Raw genomic sequence first — 6,000 nt, forward strand, 5'->3', positions numbered from 1 at the left:
GGGAGGATTGATGCCATGAGTGAAAGAACTCACCCTCGTTTGCTGCTTGGAGCATGGCACCGACATGACAGGCTGAGTCTGTATTACAGACTGAGCTTTCCCCACCTTTGGTTTTAGTGCTCCTGTTGTGACTGGCATCATGTTGTTGTTTGGCAATGTTCAATATCTGCATCCTTGCTCTTCCCGGCAAAGGGGGCCCACAATGTGAGGGAGGGGTCCAGGACTGGTGGAGGAGTGCCAAAGATTAGACTGCTGACACAGGCTGAGAAGGAGGCCTTCGAGCTAGCTGGCAGCCAGGTTGATGATGGTCCTCTGGTGTCGACAGCACAGGACATTCTGGAGTTGCAGAGAGAGTTAAGGCAACACATCTGGTGGAGATGTCACAGGAGCGGACAGTGGGGGAGTCCATCCAGGCCATGATAGCTGCTATGTCCCAGGCATTTGAGCGCATAGCTTCCTCCATCGCGATGTTGGTGACTCTCACGGACAGCCAGATTCCAATGATCCGCGCTGTCCTGCAAACCCTCACCTCGGCCATGAGCTGGACACAGCAGGGGGAAGGTGAGAGAGAGACCAGGGCCTGGAGAGTATCTCTGCTCCTTGTCCTTTGGGGGAGAGCAGCAAAGTTCATACAAGCCCTGAGATGGAGGAGGTGAACCTCCTCGCCACATCAGGGTGATACTAATGTGGACACTGGCCCCTCAACTTCTGATGAAAGGTCACTGACCTGAAACATTAACTTTGCTTCTCTCTCCACAGATACTGCAAGATCTGCTGAGTATTTCCAGCACTTTGTGATTATAAAAAAATCACATGGTTTGAAATGTTGAATTCTTTCACATTATTTAAAAAGCTGAGCAGTAAATTCCATTTAAGGGCTTCAGTAGATTTCCCAGTGTGGTACTGAACTGTACAGACCAGGCAGGTCCCTGCGTTCTGCTCAGTCTTTCCATCTCAGTCACGGTGACAGTAGGGATTTTACAATTGTCCTCAGTGTCTCTGTGCTGGGGGAGGATGAGGATGTGGAATAAACCAGCTGTCAAGGCCACTTGTTCATGCTTACCCTCTGTGCCTCTCAACATTTTCCGATGGACATATTGCTGCCTCCTGAAAAGCAGTAATCTCAACTGCTCCATCTGGATTCGAACAGTAAATACAGTCACTGCATTTCTCTGCAATTCTCCCAGAATAGCTGCTCACTCACACCCTCCATAAACTTGAGCTCATCCAAAGCTCTGCATCCCGTAACTTAACTTGCACCAAATCCCGTTCACCCATCACCCTGTGCCCACTGACCTACACTGTGGGCCAGTTTTTATATGATCATGTTCCTGTGAAACCTTCAGATGTTTCAATACATTAAAGGCGCTATACAAATGCAAATTGTTGTTGTACATTGCCACTCAGTACTGACAGTCTCGGTCAGTCTTTCTACAATAACTTTGTGCTGCTTGTACTGTTAATGCTTCCTGTTGCAGGATGGTTTGATTTGTGTCACTGAGTTACATTATAACATAAACTCTTCCAAATGTTTCTAAATAGTTGTTTGTTAGAACCTTACCTGAAGCTCTTTGATCCACGATTGTCACGGAAAAGGAGTTCGGAAGATATGCTGTGGTTTGACGGATAAAACACACTGAGAATGTTGAAACAATGATTGTCAGGTGAACATGATCTAATTTCAACAAACCCTCAGGACTGCTGCTTTTGCAAATTACATTTGCACAGTGCTTTACATAACGACAGCTCCCCTTTTTAAAATTGTTCTTTTTAAGTGTTTTTATTAAAGGACATTGTCGAACCTGTCTGTGTCTTCTGATGGATTGGTGAGAATTGGCTTGTCTGTCATAGAGTCATGGATTTATTTACAGCACAGAAGGAGCCCATTCAGTCCATCGAGTTAATGCTGGCGCTCTGTCGTGTACTAGTCAGTCCCATTCCCCTGCTCGATCCTCCATTGCAATATAAGTCTATTTCCTTTAAGTGCCCATCCAATATCCTTTTGAAATCATTGATTGTTTCTGCTTCCACCACCCTCTTTCCAGGTCATTACCACTTGCTGCATAAAAAAGTTCTTCTGCAATTTTCCCCTTCCATCTCTTTCCCAAAATCTTCAATCTGTGTCCCATAGTCTTTGACCATCAGTTAATGGGTACAGTTTTTTCTTGTCTACCTTATCTAATCCTGCCATGATCTTGTAGATCTCTATCACATTTCCCCTCAATCTCCTTTGCTCCAAGGAGAACAACCCCAGCTTCTCCAAACTAACCTTGGACCAAAATCTCCCAACCCTGGAACCATTCTGGTAAATCTCTGCACCCTCTGAAGGGTCCTCACAAATTTCCTAAAATGCGGCGAACAGAAGTGGACACAAAACTCTAGTTGGGGCCTAACCAGAGCTTTATAAAGGTTCAGCATAACTTCCCTGCTTTTGTACTCTGTTAGAGTGGAATGACTAAGACAAATCTCTTAACACTCAGGGTCCATTGCAATCGTCAAATGGTTTATTGAATTTTACACCGGTGGGGACTAAGACGCTGGGCTTACCATGTGCTTCTCCACTGAACAAAGGAGAATCCACAGCGGATATACAGTTACTCAGCCCATCCTGGCTGGAGACAATCCAATCATAACAGTTATTGATTACATACATTACATTCATTACCAATAAAATTACTGATTAGGTATCATGTGGTTGTGGGGATCGTTTGTGGTCGCCCCTGACCATCTCAGGATGTTTACCAGGCCCCCTTATCAACTATCCTTGAGTCTTCACAATGAATCTTTCTACCTCTGTCAGGCCTGTTTTCCTAGCTGCTTTGTGCAGTCTGCAATTAGACAGAGCAGCTGTCTTATGCACTGATATGAGGGGCCCTCTTTGGTCAGCCTATTTGCCTGTGCTAAGCAGTACCATGCCCAAGGCTGCAAGCTAACTAACTTGTCCCACAATGCCTTGGGTAAATACTCCATTTTGTAACTATATGTGGCTACACTTTCATCTTGTATATATGTCTATATTTATTGAGCTACATCGGCCACAATTTTCCCCCAACAATCCCACCTTTCGGTAAAGGACTGCCCCTAGTCCTATTAACTGACATAGCTACTTTATCATTCCCATTTTAACCCTGTCCGGTATTCCCTGCCTCTAAATGCTGGTCAATCACGTGATTTCAGGAATCCCGGTCACTTAAATCAATATGTCCCAAATTATCGTGACCCTTTGCGGTTAACCTCCTGTGTTGTTCCTTTACCAAAGCCTTTGCTTTCTTTCACATAGTATATCGTCTGCATGATCTACAAGCTAATACTCAGGTGAGAGCCAGTATCAATTGCACCCTCACCAACACATGTGTTATTATCCTAATCCAAGGGTGGATGTTGACATTCATCCCCCAATCCCATACTTTCTCCCACCAGCTTGGGCTTTGAAATTCCCATTCAGTATCTTCTTTGAGAACCTTTATTTTACTCCGTAGCTGGTGGTAGAGCTTCACTGACTGACCTACTCTGTCCCTTAACTCACTCAGCTCATCCACTAGCTGTGGGATTGGGGCCTGCTCTGGCTCTTTATAGTCTTGAAGATGATCATGGAGATGATCAGTTGCATTCATGGTTTCCAGCCCCCGCTGTTGGATATAAACAATCCAATGGGTCAATACTCCATTTTGTCACAATATGTGGCTACACTTTCATCTTGTATATATTAAGCAATAACTGAATCTAACAAACAAAAGTAAACATGGTGGATGTTGTTTAATCTACTCTCGCACAATTTTACATGTCACATTGAAACTGGAGTGAAATATGTTTCTGCTCATTATACCGGAACACGTTAATTGCAGGCAGAATTCAGAAGATTGCACTGTGACAAAATGTTTCGTCTGTCAAAAGCCACTGTATAAGTATTCTAAAGTTACACTGAATAATTTCATACGTATTTGTGTCACCAATCCACAGGCTTTTTAAGAGTGCCTGCAAGAGCTTCGGAAACACATGTGCAGACACTAAATCCAATTGAATAAAACAATGTCTATTTAATGCTGAGATTGTCATTTAATTAAGCTTTCCTTGACATTGTGTTAGAATTTGTTTGGCTGTGAGACAAAGGGCTGTAAAATGCAGTTCCGTCGCACTCATATTGTCGATGCTACAGATGCCATTTTGAGTGCAAAATGGTGCCAGCAAAATGACACCAGTGCTGCACACACACACACTTCTAGTGTGGCCCACTGCTGGATACCATTTTGACCAAGACATTAGGGTGGGTCAGGAATTGTACAGCAGAAGCTTGCAGAGTAGGCAGATTGCCAAGTCAGCCAACATGTAACACTGATTTGACTACAGCGGTGCCATTTTCAAACTCAACACCAGCTAATACTCTCATATAACCTTGCACAGCTGAACATGCGCTCAGCAGCAGGAGTAACACCTCGACCCCACCATCACCTTATTTAAAAAGATCATCAACTACTTTCAGTTAAGTTGCTGATTGATTTCGACTGACTTTTGTTGGGTTAGTAGAAGTGTTTGGTGGCTGGAGCCAGGATCCAGGCGAAGTCAGGTGGGGTCACCAGGGCCAGACCAGCAGGTCCAGGCGAGGGGAATGGGGAAGAGGGGGATGTTCAGTGCGGGAGGGGGGAGGGCGGGTGACAGAGATAAAGTTTTTCCCAGCGGGGCCCTCCATGGGCCACAGATTGCAAAAGGAGGAGGCCCTCCCAAGCATCGAGAGAGGGTGCTTCGTTTTATTGGGCAACCTCCCCTTGTGCTGGAGGCCTCCCCGCCATTGGTTAAATCTTCGCAGTGGCAGGAAGGGGCCCTTAATAGACCACGTAAGGGCCTCAATTGGCCTCCGGGCAGGAAGGCCGTGGTCAGCCTATCCCAATTGCATTGTGACGAGGAGATGACAGACCCTCCACCCCCTGCCTCCTGACACAATTCTCTGGTCCCCGTCACCTCCAAACCTGTTTTGCGGACCCATAAAATTCCACCCTGAGAGTCAGCAACCATAATCGTTGTTAGGCCAGAATTTTTCAAACGAAATTCTTCTGAGTCAAAGTATCATGTTTACGTTCCTATCGTCGCACCTGTGTATAGGACCATTTTTCATAGATTAAGTGAATTTTCAAAAAGTAAATATTAATCAACTCAGTGACTCTTTGCATATTTTATTTCTCTCACTTCCTGATAAAATGATGATGAGCGGGACTAGATATTTCAGCAGTGACTGCTTGCTTGCCTTTTCTTCAATGTATCGGGGATGAGACCCAAGTCTGGTAATCTCCTTTTGTCAAGTGCAAAACTGGATCAGAGTTGGTGATTGGGGGGGCGTGGGCTTACTAACTGTATTTTTATACATAAAACTGTGTAAAATAAGGTTGTTATAATAAGCTGACTTGTGGGGATAAAGCTCTGCAACTTAAATGAAAGTCATTTGAAAATTGCTGCTTTTAAGGGGAATGGAATACAACCTTACACTGACAAAGTTAGATAAGAAAGAGGAGGCTCGAGTAGAACAGAACACTGGCATGGATGGGTTGGGCCGAATGGCCTGTTTGTGTGCTGTATATTTCATGTAATTCTATGTAAATCCACAATTAAGTCCTTACGCAATTCCGTTTTAAATATTCTTATTATCTTTGTCTCAACAGCAACCTGTAATCGAGCAGAATGTGGGCAGAATCAGAGATGGGGCCACGATGGGACTCAGGAACAGGAGTAGGTTATTCAGCTCCTGCAGCCGATTTCACCATTCCATTAGATCATGGCTGATCTGTACCTCAACATCATTTACCTGTCTTTCTCCACATCCTTTGATACCATTACCTAACAAAAATCTATTGATTTCAGTCACGCAACTTCCAGTTGACCCAGCATTCATAACCTGTTGAAGGAAAGAGTTTCAGATTTCCAATACTCTTTGTGTGAAAAACTGGGGGGAGTTTTATGGGCCCTGCAGAAATGGCTTTGGTGGCGGGCGGGGTGACTTAATTAGGCGTG

The sequence above is a fragment of the Heterodontus francisci genome, chromosome 30, assembly GCF_036365525.1.
Source record: "Heterodontus francisci isolate sHetFra1 chromosome 30, sHetFra1.hap1, whole genome shotgun sequence".
NCBI classification, from domain to species: Eukaryota; Metazoa; Chordata; class Chondrichthyes; order Heterodontiformes; family Heterodontidae; genus Heterodontus; species Heterodontus francisci.